The following is a 16,877-nucleotide window of genomic DNA, read 5'->3' as shown; positions in this document are numbered from 1 at the left end:
CTTGCAGCAGCTGGATTTGCCAGCCTTTCTGTTCAAAAAGGAAACGCCCTCTCCAGTTGTCCCTGACTGTAAGTCAAAGAAAGTCTTTCTTGATGGAAATTTTGTTGATATCAGTGTGTTCTTGAGAGGCTTCCTTTGACTGACCAACATTTCTTAACTGGGATTTGTTTCTTATGTTAGAAAATAGACTAATTTTAATTTGATTTTAAAGAAAGACCCAGATTACCCTTTTCCTTTCTCGTAGCTTATCAGAATACATTATTTTTCCTATATTAAAAATTATATATTCAAAAGATTGATTTTTTAATATTAAATTTTGTTTTGTAGCAGCTGTAGGGAGCTCCAGTGCCAGTGCCACGCTATGTGTTTTTACTACAGCAATCTCATAAAAGATGGTTCCTCTGTTAATACACTTGATATTTCTGTGGGCAACGATTGGCAATTTTGAGAGATATTGGAGGAGAGGAATTAAAATAATTGTAAGATTAAATTTTCTATTTCATTTACCCGTATATTATCCAGGTAGCTTTCATTTGTGCATCGCTGTATATGATCATCTATTATTTATGTTCTTCCACACCAAAAGAGCAAGTGTCTGCATCATATTATTTTAGCAAGTAGGCTTTTGGTTGCATGGTGGGTTTTTAGTTCAGTAGTATGTGCTAGAGGGGGCAACATCAGTGAGATGTGCTTTTTTTGAAGCAGAGATTTGTGGTACTTAAAATACTTCTGATCAGTCCACTTGGTACCTGCCTGAGAATGTTAAAAATTTTCAGTCAGTACTGTTCTTTTTAGTCCTTCAGAACTGAGCGAGCCAGTAATGAACACGCATTTTCCCATCAATATTTACTTATGAGAGGACTGACCTGAGCTCAGTCTTTTCTGATGAATACCTCAGCTCTCCTCACCTCTCAGATAAGACACTTCTGCCTTATGTATGATAGCATCAGATTTTATCAGCAGGTGCTAAAGGGTGGAAATGGGCTCAGCCAGTATGAGCTGACCTCAGGTCAAGAGTTCCTACCAGTCCCTGATGACTTCCACAGCAAGCCAAGGAAGATTTGAGCATATGCATTGCTGAGGAACCTGCATCTTGTTAGGCAGTAAAACCCTTAACTGCCCAGCTCTGACTGCAGTTCGTGCTGCCTTCTGATGTTTTCTGGAGCTCCCATTTGGCTGAGGCCTCTATTCTGTATTTGGGGCTTGAATTGATTTGAGCGTTTAATAGCACACAGCAGTGTGGCGTGGGTAGAGATGGAGGAAGGGTTGTTTCATGTAACCCTGCATCCTGGGAAATGTCTGCTTTGGAATGGAATATAGCCCTACCCTTTATAGCAAGATCAATTTTTAAAAGTGAGTATTTTTTTAGCATTTTGCATTCAATAGGTGTCTTCCCAAAAGCACCAGTAATTGCTATGGTTACAGACAAACAAGAAAAAAAAATCCAAGGAAAGCTCTCATGTGAGTTATCAGTTTAAAGTGAGTTTATGACAGGAATTCCAAGTGTTTCTGTACTTATCCCACCCATCTAGTTAAGATCATATTTTTTCAGATCTGAAAGTCCCTGAAGAGTCACAGTCATATCCTAGAAACACAATAGATGGCCTTCTAGGCTAATTTATCTGAATTTTCCACCCTCTAAATGTAAGTTTAAGTGTAGATTTAAGAATGTGAAAAATTCACACACTTTCTCCCCCTGCCCTCACCTGTAGATCTTTAAAATTATTTTTGATGGATAATAATCAGAGAGAGTAAGGAGAGTCATGAAACTTCAAAGAATATAATCAGAATATATATCAGAATGTATACAACAATTACTTGAAACTGCCTTATAATGTGATGAAGAAAACCTTTGCAGTAGTTTCATAGTTATTCTGAAAGATCCCTATAGGATAAATTCTTGGGAACTGAGCAGTTGATACATGCAGGATCAAGGCTAGACAACACTCATGCATAATACACTGTGGGGAACTTGTCTTTAATGGATGCTGGATTAATTATATAACTACTTTATGTAAGCCTTTTCCTTCCCCAAAGTATTTCCATTCTGAATGTAGTGAGTTACACAGAGTAATCACAGGTCACGTTATTCTAATTTGCTGTTGAACATTTTTTACTAGGCACTGCGAGAACTGTATACATTTAAAACTAAATAAATGTACTATTTAATGTCTTACTAATCTCAGATATCTTAAACTGTGATCTCCACAATATTTAAGGTAACCTTAAACCAAAAATAAGCTTCAGACTAAAATAGAAATGATCTGAAACTTATTTTTTCCCACCCCACAAGCAGCCTCAGTGCACCCCAAGCCTTAACCTATGGCAGGTTGCAGATAATTTTTTTATTTCGTGAGTAATTAGCTTGAATAAAATACATAAACATCACAATTTTGTGCTTTGTGATAATTTTCCTCCTTTGATTTGTTTTCCTATGCACAAGCATGCATTTTATACAGAATAACGATCTACTCTTTCATTTCTAGTATAAAAAATAAATTCTTTCCTTTAGGCGCCTAAAAATGTACATGCTTTGAAACCATTAAAGTGCTCTTAAAAAAAAATCCTGACCTTTGAAAAACTTGACCTTCAGAGCCTTGTATAGATATCCAGTCTGGAAATGTGATGTGTTTGAAGAGCAGAGCTCAGCTGCTATTGAGATTGTTCTGTCAGCACCACCCAAGCCCAGCCTGGACTCCTGCTGGGATGATTGTAATATTGATCATATTATCATGCCTATCCTGAAAAATCCTTTGGGTAGGCCAGGACAGAATAATTTCCAGTACTTAGTTATACTGTAAATTCCTCATGCCTGTGGGTACTTGGGGAGAATTGGTGGTTAGCTCCCTGTCACACATATGCTATTTTGCTGCTGGAGTAAGGAATACAAATTCCTTGATATCTACATCCAAAATTAACCTGTGAAGCCATAAAATTAATTATATTGATAGGTTTTAAAGACATAGAGGGACCCCTTGGGTAATTTAATCAGATTTTGCATTATGCATTACAGACATCAGGTATCTTGTTCAGGAATCTCTGTGTCATTTTCTTCCTGTCCAGGAATCTCTGCATTAGAGAGAAAATATATCTCCATATATTTGGAAATCTTAGGCATGTGACATGCTTGTTTTATTCCATGTTCAGTTCATATCTTGTTCCTCATAGTGCAAAGCATACTCTTAGCAATATTTTTTTCTTTTCATGAATTTAGCATTGCTTCACCACAGGAAAATAAAAAAGTTGGCTTTCCAATACATGCAGAAATTATACTATTGTATTTGTAGAAGATGAAAAATTCCTTGCATGAAATAAACACCTATGATTTAAAGTTGCTATTGTAATTCTCCATTCCTTCATTACCTCTATGCATTTGCATTAATAATCTTAATCCTTTTAAACTCTTGACCTCAGTTATACCTTGAGAAAAAGATTTCCAAAAGCAATTTGCATTCATGTTGATAAGCTCTTTCTTTTTAATATAATTCTTTTCCAGTTTCACTGAACCCACCTTCTGGTGGTCTGAAATCCTGAAGTGGTTCATTTAGAGCAGTTTGCTAATTCCTCCTCTTCTGCATGCCAAATACAGCCAGCCATATAGAGCCCATCACTTACAGAGCGGTTGTTTTCCTGCCTGGTTAATTCCAAGTAGGTTTTCAGCATTTAGGAATCATTTTTGATTTTGCTGTATCCAGATCAGATTAGTTTATCCATCTTGAAGGTTCCCAAGCGGTCCCAGCCAACAATATTTCTTGAAGCACTGTTTTTTTCAGCAATATGCTCTCCATTCTTTGTTCTGAAATGCAGTTTTCTGTGTACTATAGGGCATTGCAGAAAAGCAGCCTTTCATTCTTCTGTAGTAATGAGCAGATGCCAGGGTTGTTTAAATGTGAGAAACTTAGAAAATGCTTGAAATCTGTGGGTTTGGTGCATATGTTATTCCTTAATAACATATTTAAAATATATAATTATCTTTCTTTTTACAATTTCCAAATATAACATTATCTTTCTTTGTAGCATTTCAAAATACCAATCGCTAAGAATTAAAATATTTTCTGTCTCTGGCAACTCTATCCCAAAACAAAGATATTAAATTCTGTAGCATGCTTTAAAACCATATTTAAATCTCATTTTGAGGGCTGCATTTGCAAGTAACTCAGATTTCAATGAAATGTATCTATGTGGTTTACTTTTTACAGTACTACACATTATATATGCATGTATATACATATATAACTTTTTTCCCAAATTGATATTTTCTTGTCATTCAATGTCATAACTGTGTTTGCTGCTTTTCATGTTTCACAGGCCAGATTCTGTCATGTGATATAGCAGCACTTAAAAATAAAATTATTTTTATTTTTAAACCTGGGGTCAGATTTGAACTGAGGATGATTTGTGATATAGACAATACAAGTCTGTGTTAGATGGCTTCTGTTGCCCTTCTCTTGTGGCTGTGTGTCTTTATGCTAGTCAAGTTCTTGGATGATTTTTATTCCCTATCAAACTTGTGATCATTTTTAATAGTATTCAAAGATGCTTGGCACATTGAAGTGCACAATTAACTAACCAGTCTAATTTGCAAAATTAGCCTGCTATTCTAGGCTGTGAGAACTACCATTATATTTTATTATGTAAAGTCTACTGATTTTCTTTCCTTTACAATCTTCTTTCCTCTTGATCATTTTCTACTTTTAGCTGTCTGAATGTCTGGAGATATTTCCAACAAATGCTGTTCAGTGGTCATGGCAAACCTTCAATTAACAGATTTGATGCAGCACATATCATTATCCCATTACTGAGTCATCCTTTTCTGCATTGTCTTTAAAGGTTAGTTATTTTTTGTTGAGAAATATTCCTTGTCTATTAGCATTCTTTAGGGTGACTTCAGTGTCATCAGTTACACAATATTACCTGTCATATTTCAGGAGTACAGAAGGCTCTCTTAAAACCAGGATAGATTTAAATAAAGGAAACAACCCAAGCCAATGTAAAAGAACCCCTCTAAAAGTTGGTCTCCCTTTTATTCTCTTTATAAAATTTCCATACAAAGTGATCCCTTTACATGATCAATTGTGACACACAGTGAAGTGCAACAAGATACTTGTTACTATTTAAAAATATTAAGCACTTACATTTAATAGTAAAAGATTTTTATTTTAAAAAGGCATAGCATTTTGTAGTCTGCTTTGCCACCTTTTCCAAGCAGGCAGCCCATCTTTGTTTGTGGAAAACTTTACAGAAAAAATGCATCTAGAGAAGAGGAATGGACAGGTTTTATGAGTGGCTATTTGCCCATACCATGCACTAAGGGCTGTGGCACTCCCTTGTCACAGCTTCCTCCATCTGCTTTTGGCATTACTAGTTAGCAAGTGGTGACATTTTTAAGTTGTCAGAAATTAGCTTAGTACAATTGGGTTTTTTTGACTCTCAAATGTCTTCCCCAAGATTTGCTTTTCTGTTCACACATTCTCAAAATGGTCTAGGCAACTAGTGATTTTATTTCAGCAAACTATTTAATTTAGAGTAGTAGATTTTGTATAGTTTCTGGTTAAACCCATCATTGCATTTGATGTCCATATATTTTAATTTTAAAGGTGAACAAGTTGATCATTTTTGCATGTTTTAACTAATCAATGTAACTTGCTGAAGTTTTATGGTTTGCAGCTTTTTGCATAAAAGAAATTTGTTTATTTGAAGAAATATCTACTCTCAGTATTATAAAGACACATAGAAATAATACTACTACAGTTTCAAAAAGAAACTTGGATAATATTTGAGTGTTGGAGTTGCAAGATTTGGCTGCCTACTTACAGAGGGATGTGGTAGCATTAAATTACTCATTTGGGAGTATTATATGAACTTCTTTTAGTGCATAAATTATGTAACTCCAGTTGTCTAAAGCAGTACCAAGGTATTCAGGTGTCCAGCTAGAGAGATCTTTGCTCCAATGTATCCCTCATTGCATTGCTCATAATTGTTAAAGCATTACTTAGACAGACAATAAACTCTGTTCCATATATGCACAAACAAATATATGGAATGTCACCTGCTGACAGCAAGAGTTTGAACTAAACAATCATAAACATCAGTAGCTTTTACTCATTTGCCCAAGTGTTCTCTAAAATGGCTGATAAGAGACCCCTCTCCCCTAAACTAATAAAGCTTTGTCTCCCTCTCAAATGATTTTGATGTTTATAGAAATCAGCCTATGCTACGAATTTCCCTTCTGCATCAATTATCCACTGGAATGAAACAATCTACTGGAGGGAAAGAAAAGAACACACTTCAGAGTATTCTCCCACCATCTGGTCTTTCATAGAGATGCTGTCAAATCACCTTTACTGAAGTACTGAGATGGATAGCAAAAGTGTAATTTTTTTTTTTTTTTAATCTTTGTGAGATTAGAATGAGGAAATCACAGAGGGTTCATCAACAGATAACTCATCTTGCAAGGCTTCTCTGAGTGCATGGGTTTTTCTCCTTTCCCACTGCTGAAGAATGGCATATTTTTTGAGATCATTGTCCTTGTGACAGTTACATGACTGAAACTTGTAATATAATTTAAATAATAACAGTAGTGCTTTGTCTGTGATTCTTTTAAGCATCCAGAAAATGGAGAACTGGTCAGGGCAGGCAAAGTAAAAGTTGCTCTTAGAGATTAAGATTACAGAATGTTATTCTTTTGATGAGCTTCAAAATGGACAGTTAATAAAATGTCTCATAAAGGCCAGAAAAAGATTAGGAAGACAGGAAATTTGACAAAGAACAACTGCTGTCAATATAACATCATGCAGAATGTCTAAGACAAGGCAATATTTTCCAAAACACTCTGAGACTATGTCATGTTGTAACCTGGAAGAATCAAATAAAATGTATAATAAAGAAGTACAAGGCAAGGAACACCTACAGAACTATTTCAACTGTTTCAACACATTAAATTAGATTAAACAATTGCCTATAGCACCTGGAACAAAGTGATACTTAACATTCCGTGAGTGTTGGCATACCAAGTAACAACAGGATTCCATTAAACAGTCAAATTCATATCTCAGTTATAATTCTGTAAATCTGGGGTGAACCTCATAAAGCAAATAACCCGAATTATTGTGACTATATTTAATTGAGTCTTAACTGGCCATAGGTATTCAATCAACAATGATAGCTACTTGAAGATATCTGCCAACATAGAACAAGAGTTATAACATATAATAAAGGGATTGAAATGCTACTGAGAAGAGATTAGGGAAGGACACGAATGTACCATGGGCCAAATCCATTAGTTACTATAACTAAAAAGACAATTTTACAGGACATTAGCTTATTTTTGGGTTTAGATGTTGGTTTTGGAACTGCAGCAACATGGTCATTGCTACCATTCTTTAGGAGGCTTGTTGGCAAATGCATCAAGCTTTGACAATAAAATCCACAGGGGCAGGCAGGAGAGGAATTCAAGGAAATTTTCCTACCCCAAAAATTACTTTCTTACCTTCCCACTCACTTCTAATAGTCAAATACGTCATTCTGCCTTATTCAGTGTTTCTCTTTTGATTGCCAGTTGTCTTCTCTTCAAGGTAGGAAAACCCTTAAGTGAATTCCAGACCATCACATTCCAGTGACTCACTCATCATTTCACAGCCTACATTGGCATTACAGTTCAATTCTTATTTCTGTGACAGAACTTGTAACAAGAATAGGAATGGTAAACCAGGAAACTGTTAGGATGGTGATTGTAATGAAGAAGAAGTAAAAAGAAGGCAATTTCCCTCTATTCTTATACTCTAAAAATTACACTTGTGCTCCTGTGATGAAATCAGTGATGTTGGTAAGAAGCAGAAATGTCTCAGAATAATAATTTATGAAAATATCAGACTCATCTTAAACATAGACACATATGCAACCACACTGATTTTTAATTAACATTTTATATCGAAACTCGTCAGTACAGTCAAAGTGTTAGCAATGTTAAACTTTCTCCAACGAAAATTCAAAGCACAGCATCACCTGTGAAACTGTTGCAATGGAGCAGAAACAGGTTGGGTATTTTTTCCCCAGTACAATTTTCTGCCTTAGTGAGGAAGCTCACATTAAAAGCTGGTTCATAGCATTCCAATATCCTTTGTAATATTGTAAGTCCTTTTAAAGCTGGCACGATGCTTCTTATGTCTTTTTTTCCAATGTTAACAGAAATTATTTTCAGCCTAAAAAGTAATTGGATATTATCTCTATCCTGTGGCTTTTCACTTGAACTAGTGGACTAAGACAACATCCTAACAAAAATCAGCTTGTAAGAGAATCAAAGAAGGATGTGTGGTGAACAACCTCGTTACAAGCTGGACCAGCTCATGTAGAGCTTTCCCTCTGCTAATGAGCAATAAACCATTCCCACTCAACACATCTGATTCCATTGGTGGCTCTTTCCCACTTTTTCAGCTTCTAGAACTTCATACACTGCACTTCCTCCCCTGAAACAGAGCAGTGAATCAAATCAAGCATGACTGGTAAGTGTCTTCTAAGTTTAAGAAACAGATCGTGAACATCTGAATTACCAGCAAAGCAATTTAATTCATTTATTGTCAAAAGTTAGAAACATCTGTCCTCAGGTAATTAGCAACATGAGTGTCAGAGAGTTGTCAGCTGCCCTGTAAAAATGCAGCTACCCCTTTAGATATCTACAGCAGGCTGTGAGTCTCATGGAATGTGAGATGTACATAGAAAAAACCCATCAGATTCAATCACCACCTTTTAATTATTTATTTACCACAGCCAGGATTTTTAGACTTCTCTTGATGGATTCCTAAAAAAGATTCAAACCAGCAGGATTCATCAGAGAATCCAGCTATCAGAGAGAAGATCATGGTGCATCATTCATGCTTTGAAACTCTGTGTTCTGAAGATGCCTTCAGCATTGATTTAGTGCACGTAACTCCAATTTATGCCTGAATTTTGCTGGGTTTCCTGAATTAAAAGCTCTTCTCCCTAGGAGCTTCATCAAATACATACTTTTGTCAGTACTTTCTCTATGACCCCACATGTATATCATCTAAAAAGGAGTTTGAGTTACTATCTCCCCACTTGTGCAGTTTTGCTGATGATTTCTCAGCTGATGGATATAGTTATAGCCTGGAGTATAGATATATCAGACCCCACGTCTACACTTCTGCAGGAGGCATTGTATTCCTACCAAAGGCCTAAGGGAGAGACTCTGTAAGCAGAGCCTATACAGAACTACTAAAATAAATGGAAATCTGGGAATAAATTTGGGTAGTTTTCATGAGGTGCCATAGGATTAGTTACCAACACTGTTGAAAAACTACCTAATATATTTATAAAAAAATATATATATCTGAGTTTTACAAAAATACTATTTTACCAAATTATAAAATTTGCCTCTTCAGTATCACAAGTTGGAAGAAGGTTATTTTTCTGTTAATATTAAAATCATCCATCTGATATCTCCTAAAGTTTGCAAAACTGTTATAGTAACTACTTGCACATTTGATTTTTTTCAATTTCCATGCATAATACTTCTGGCCAAAACAGAAGGGAAAAAAAAAAACAGTGGCTTTCAAAACATTCACTCTGAAAAATACTTAAATATTTTTGTATTCTGTCACCTCCCCACATTGCCCTGAGCAATTTATTTTGAAAATGGCATCTGTAAGAAGTGTGAGGAAAAAAACCCAACAGATTCAACTGGCCTTATTTTGGAAATTACAATTCAGCAGCAGGGAAACTTTGAAACTTTTAAGATTTAAGATGGGTGATTACATTTTTACCCACTTGTCTCTTTATTTTCCTTTCTTCAGGTATATTCACCAGAGCTTTTGTGAGAGTCCGGGCAGAGAGTATCAAATATTTAATTCCAGTATCCCTCATAAAAATGAACATTTTTTATTTTATCATATATTATGATCTCTTGTGTGCACACAAAAGTCTTTTAGAGTACATTTTACCTCTTCTGAAGTTACATGTTACCTCTCTGAACCTTAGGAAAACTACATGCTATGTATCTCAGAACAAATATGAATATATGACTTTGGAAGCACTGTAATTAGAAAATTAGTGTTTTTAAACCCAGAGGCACTATAATTAATTACTGTTCCCTACATGTTTGAAAGTTTTATTAATTTTTTGGTTTAAAGTGAATAAATGCATGGGGTTTACCATTTCAAAGCTATATGAAAATATCTTAATTTTGGAATAATTAGTTACTTTACCAGGACATGTCTAAACTTTCTGGGGTAAACATATTTTGAGCAGATGTATGATAAAAACAATGGTGTCCCTTAAATATTTCAGTAAACATGGAAACTGAGGAAAAGCTTTTTGAAATTATGTATACTTCACATGGAAGAGCATTAATATTATGCAGTTGTTGCTTACACAGAAATAATATTTTCCTTTTATAATGCTGGTGAAGTTAGTAAGTGGCTTATTACATCTGGATTTTTTTTTTTTTTGCTATATTTTTCATTAGATTGTGACTTTCACAGGTTTATAGAAAAACACTAGCCTTGCAGATGCTATCCTGAAACCCAGACTGTATTACAATTAGAGACAAAAAAAACCCAAAATGTTTGCCACGAAGTAGATTGCCCACTCTTCTGTATATGGAACTATTTGATTTTAATGACTTTCATTAAGAAGAGAAAATTTCATTGAATGGAACAAGGAACAAACTGACAAAGACATACTACCAGAAAACTTCTGTATCTTCACAAATGCTATTTCACACTAGTCTGCCAATTTTGTGCTCTGCAATTATTTAAATTTAAAAAAAATATAAAAACTGGTTTGGTGAATGAGCTTAAACACTAAGGAGCAGGAACTTGAGCTCCATAAGGTTTCATGTATTCCTTTTAGACATGTGGAGGACTGTGGTACCTTGCCACACCTAAAGACAGGCTAAACAAAGAGGAGAAAATAAGATAATTAATTTATAATCACTACAGCTTCTTTCCAAAAGAAGATTCACTAAGCTAAACTATAGTATTTGTGCCATTTTTGTAGCTTTTGGGTCAGCACTTTCTGATTAGTGCTGTTTAGAGAGATAAATGGCACATCATGGAAAAAATGAAACTGTCAGAGCCTGTTGCTTCTAAGGATTTTTGAGCAATATCTCAAATATATCAAGATTGCAAATATTGCTCCTCCAATGGAATATTTTTCAATAGACTACACAATCAAATAAACCCAGGCTGTGTTTCTCCTTCTCTCAAGAGAGTTAGAGTCCCAGCAGGACTGTAAAATTAAAATAATTGCAATTATCCAGTTTGCTGCTCCAAGATGTCCAGAGCTGTTCTCCTCTTGTGTCTGCACTTCATCCGAGCTGTTTGTCTCATCAACCTTGCAAGCTTCTCTTCATAGAGTTTATCAAGCCAAAAAGATTTTAAAAATAAGTGTTGTGCTACAGAGCTAAAACAATCCTAGAGAAAAAAACCAGAACTCGACAGACTGTTGGTTAAAGATACTTTTCTACAAATGTAGCCCAAATGTAATAAATACCCTGCGTAAAAATTATCTGTGTATTACTGAAAAAAATGCTTTATTAAAAAATAGAAAATGTTTATAAAATCTTTTCTTATGTTGAGACACTTAAAAGATATCTTCTAGTGTCCTTTCATCTGTGTGAAGAACAGTTCAGGGAAAATTAGAGGATGGTGGAATAAAGGTTTGTTAGTTAATGAACCTAACTTCCAAAACTGAGTATTATGTCCTTTTTGCAAATAATTTAGAGCATGATTTAAGAATTTTTTCAAGGCAAAGCATGAAAGAGAACAATTGCATAAAATTATTCAACTTGTGTTTAATTGTATTTTTATTTGGGTACACAAATAGAACAAGTTCTCTTTCATAAACTGCTCCAGGGCAAACCAGTGTGATTTATAGAAAATTGTGTAGAGGAAGAAGATTTTATATGTTGCTCTTTTAACTGCTAAACAAGATGAACACTACAATATTGATTTTGTAAAAAGAGATGTACCAGGATGGTCTTTAGCCTTTTGACACCGAATCATCCTAAGAAAGGAAAATCTAGATATTTTTCATTTATTATGAGCATTATTTCAATGGGGTTTTTTTACATGCTTCTTTTGGTTAGAGAGAGAAACATCCTGTGATTTTATAAGTTTTAGAAAGAGCCAGACAATATCCTCAGGTGGTTCTAAAGCCAATCTACTGTATTTTTCTCCTGGCATGCTAAATAAATATAAAAAATTATCCAAATAGACAGAGACATACATAGAAGCTTACTTTTGAGAATGAAGGTTTGACCTGACTAAGAAAAAAAGAAACTTTCCAAGTACTTACTAATTTGACTTCTCTCTGAAGCATATTGGTTACCAGAAATGTTACCCAGAAGGTGTTTTTAATGAGCTACTCTGAAGATTCTTGTGCAGGAGGGGTTTAATACAAAGGCAATTTGTCTTAGTAATTCACATCTGTTTTCTATACAGCAAGACTGAATTTACTTAAATATTTATGTGTCATTTCTATTTCCTTTTGGCTAGAAATAAAGTGGGCTAAACTTACCTAAAATGCAACTTTACTCAAAATCTGGGTTTCAGCTGTATGCAAGTCTCTTGTTCCAATATCTGTTCAGAATTGGTTCCCCAGCTTCAGCATTACACACTGTGAGAAAGCACATAAAAGATAAATTAAAAAAAAATAGTGACATCAAGACAAGGAGACAAACTGCAGTAGGAAAATCAACCCAAAAGAGACATTTCTGGCTCCCAGGACACTGTTGATTCTCAAAGAAAACACATTTTTAATATTAATGTAGGTGCAGAAATGGGGACAGCTGGAATAAAAGCAGTAAGTGAAAGGGTATGATCTTTATTTTTCTCTGTACAGGTTGCTGGAGAGAAAGAGTAAAAACTTATATGTTGACCAACACAGAAGGTTTCTATTTTATCCTTCTTTGCCAACAAATCTGAGACAGGAAAGCCATGCTGAAACAATTCAACATTTTGCTATTGCTCTGGTAGCCTGAGTCTGATGAAGATCAATTGGCTGTAACACCACAGAGCATTTAAGGAAACCATAGGAGACAAGTGAATTTGCCTCTGTTTTATGTAAAGAACAATTCACAGGAGCCTGACCAATATAAACAGAAAAAAAATCTGCCTAAATATTATTGGAAAGGAGCCTCTTTTCAGTAGAGGTAGAGATCTTCTGCACATACAATTAAAAAAAGGAAGGCCATGAGGCCCAAACCTTTAGAAGAATATTTTGGAAGCATTATGTATCAAATGGTAAAAAATGCATATTAAGCAAATTTGCCAATCTGTAAAAATTAAGGAAAAAACCCAAACCATGCTGATTCATTAAGCTTTGTGAATATGCATGACAATTTAATTATGAGAGACTGAAGGAAGTAGTCATACTAAAACAAAACAAGTCATACAGATAAATTGCTATCAAATTAACACGTATAAACATGTTTAGAATTTATGCTATAGGCCCTTTCAGTTTCAAGTTTACCCAAGGGAAATTGAAATTTTGAAGCCTGAAGAGGAGATAATGTTCAATGCATGCATACTGTGAAATTTTCAAAGATAAGATGCTAGTTTTGCTTCAAGTTTTACTTTGTGTTTTGGAATTTAAAAAGTAATTTGTCTTTAAAATTCAATAATCCATAAACATAAATGGCTTCATGTTTTCCACATAAAAAAAAAAAGCCTGCAGTTCAGTTTTTGACAAAAGTTGCAGTAATAGTCAATCAGCAGGATTAGTTTTGCATGAGAGATTGTTATAGGAACCTAATAAAAGTGGTAACATTATTGAGGCATGATCAAGATACATAATTTAATTAAGAGCCAAGAGTAAGTCTATTTTTTTCAGGATTTTTTAAAAAATTGCACATTAAATAATAATTTATCCTCTGGAGTTTTTCAAATTTAGAAAAGTGGGATATCATAAAAAGTAGAAATAAGATTAATCTTTGTATGTTGGATTTTTTACAGCAAATAGAAATAACCAGAAAGGGGACATCTAATCCTATATTTTGGATCTCATTAGGTCCTCTGTGTTTCATGTGAGCAGCAGGAGTCTGAAAATATTACTAAAATTCTACAGATTGCCACATTAACATATATTTTTAATAAACCATGAGTAGTACCACAACACCTGAAACTTTTTAAAATGGCAAAAGTTATTACAATTATATGCAAGTAGATCATGTATTCTAGAAAAAAGGCATAATGAGGAGCATGAGTACATCATCTGAAGTAAAGAGAGGACTTGAAGTATTTGCAACAGCATATCCATAGATGTGGTAGAAATTACTAATTTTCCAAAAAGAAAAATAGATTGTCAAGAATGAAATAAAATCATCCTAGTGTTAATCAATTAAATACACTAATTTAATTAATTAAATACTCTAATACTCTAAAAAACTACCCCAGAAAAGCAGACCCATAAATGAAAGGCTTTTACAGTGCTAAAAACATCACAGCCTGTGCAAAAAAGCACATTTGATCCTTTGATTTAGGTAAAGAATGCCAAAGGATCAAAGATTCTGAAAGGTTTCAGTGGAATTGTAAAAGATCTGTCAAATGCCACAGGAAAAAAGCCAACTTGTAGCTGTACATCAGCAACACCTGGTTTTTAAGGTGGTGGTAGACACGTAGAAACTCTACCCGTGACCCTACACATTAATATCAGTATCCAAATGTCCTACACCAAACTGTCATTTGATATTTATACCACCAGACTCAATCTTATAAAAATATTTAAATGCATAATCCAGATATATTCATGCAAATACAAGTAATCAATAACTTACAATGAAGAAAGCAATAAATTAAATCCCTATGGATTAGCAATAAAGACATCATTTTCATCTCTGGATAGGTGTTATGATATTTATGGCATTTAGAATGCAACTGACTGTGCACTCAAGTATCCCAAACCAACCTGATCAAGCTGCTCTATTGATTTTTTTTCTCATCTTCAGATAAGGTTTGCTTCATTGGCTTTGTTCCATATCATTAAAAATTACTGGGTGATAATATGCTTTTTCTCATCATAATGGTTATCAGCCAGCAGTTCCACATACCTGGGATCAATCAATACCCCAGTTTCTATTAAATCCTGAAGTATATTACTCTTGCCTACTGGAACTAGAAGCTTATATACCCTTACACACCTTGCCAATACACAGCTGAGATATATATATATAATATATATATAATAGTGTTACTCAGACTTTCATCCTTGAGATGCTCAGCGATGCTGATGAAGCCAAGAACAGATGATATTTCTTAACTCAAATCAGAGAGCCAACAGAGGCCTTTGCTTCTTCTGACCAGCTTAACAAAATGCATCAAATAATTCTTTTACTGGCTTTATCTGCACGATTTGTGACATCAGTAACTGTCTCCTCACTACCTTGCAGTGTACATATCATTTCCTTACCTTGTCCTTTTCTGACCCTTTCAACTTTTGATAAAGAAACACTGTCTTAATTTTCCTGTTTTTTTGCTGCTTTTCCTGCCTGCTGTGAGGTCTTGGCTAAACGTAACACACCTCTCACCTCACAGCTCTAGGATATGCCCATTGAATCACCCTTGGAACCCAACACATTCTCAAAGAGGATGACACCCCCAAAATTGGCTCCAGCCCCAGATGCAGACAAGGCTACATACAGGTGTCACAAGCTCCTCTGCTGTGAGCCCAAAGCTGCTCTAACTCATCTCCCAACTGGAATTATCTCCTGCGTTGTATTTCTCTAGGGCATTGTATCAGCAGACAACGGAGCCCTTTATATTGTATTTAACACATATTTCTTTTAAGGTCTAGTGTTTTTGTGCTCAGTAGAATACAGTTAACTGTCCATGCAGCATTCCTTCTAATTTACTGTGTAATTTTCTCAAAGTTTGTGCAATTAAGTACAGCCAGGCTGTTCCAAACATTCCAACACAATTGCTGACTAATAATTCTTGCATAACTACAAGATTAGGTTTCTATATTTATTAGTACTGAGTTTTAACCCAAAATTATTCTCTATTTTTTATTTAAAAGAAACGCTTATGCCGATTTCTAAAAGCTGAACAGGAATGGAAGCCCATTTCATGTTCACTGAGTAGCTGTACTATTTCTCTCTGGGAGGAGCACAAAGAAAACTGCAACCTTTACCCTTTGCTTGCTCTTCATGGGCTCTGGCGTGCTGAGAATTCAGCTGCACATTCACTGTGAAATACAGAAGTCTTCTACAGCACTGCTTCCAGGCACCTTTTAACAACTGAAGTCTCTGGCTGGAGAGGCAGTGTTCCATCTTTTCTCCTCATAACTGAAAATACACTTTTTAACCTTAACCTACACTAATCATGAAGTTTGGTTTAATTGCAAAGATATATGTGAGATCTAAGGAAATAATTGTCTTATTTGTCCTATAAACAAAATCAAACTCTTGCTAGCTAAACATTGGTCTGTTCGAAGAACAGGGTGGCTACAAAGACCTCTCATTATCTTCCAAGTATTACCAAGGTTCCATCAAACAGCTTCTAGACTAACCAGCTAGCCAAAATTAAAAAGAATAAATTAACATTTCTCTAGTTTATAAAAGTATTGAGAAGTTTCACTGATTGATAGTTACAAAGTACTTATTTCCACTGATAGTTTTCTAGTATTTTAACTTCTAGAACTTTATTCATAAATTGTTTGTTACTATTCTTCTAATACAAATTTTAGTGACATTTATTGGTATAATTTTATTTTAATTTATCTGATTTCTGTTCTTTGTAAGCTCCCTTGTCTAACTAGAAGTAATCCTCTAGAAACTGAACTAATTTGGTGAAATACCCCTGCACCTCTCTTGTTTTAAGATACTGATGCTTAAGATTTTTTGGTTGGTTTGAAGTGTCGGTTTT

The 16,877-nt window shown here is 34.7% G+C and overlaps 1 long non-coding RNA gene across 1 annotated transcript in view; it reads left to right on the top strand.

The window, feature by feature from the left end:
- Positions 1-8,504, top strand: part of LOC110478808 (uncharacterized) — a 231,979-nt gene extending 223,475 nt beyond the window's left edge. Inside the window, exon 22 of the long non-coding RNA XR_014954997.1 lies at positions 8,434-8,504. This is a non-coding gene — a long non-coding RNA (uncharacterized LOC110478808). The remainder of the gene's footprint in view (positions 1-8,433) is intronic.
- Positions 8,505-16,877: the final 8,373 nt, after the last annotated feature.

Source organism: Lonchura striata, chromosome 4 (genome assembly GCF_050655825.1).
Source record: "Lonchura striata isolate lonStrDom1 chromosome 4, ASM5065582v1, whole genome shotgun sequence".
NCBI classification, from domain to species: domain Eukaryota; kingdom Metazoa; phylum Chordata; class Aves; order Passeriformes; family Estrildidae; genus Lonchura; species Lonchura striata.
This window is presented reverse-complemented; position numbering and strand designations above follow the sequence as displayed.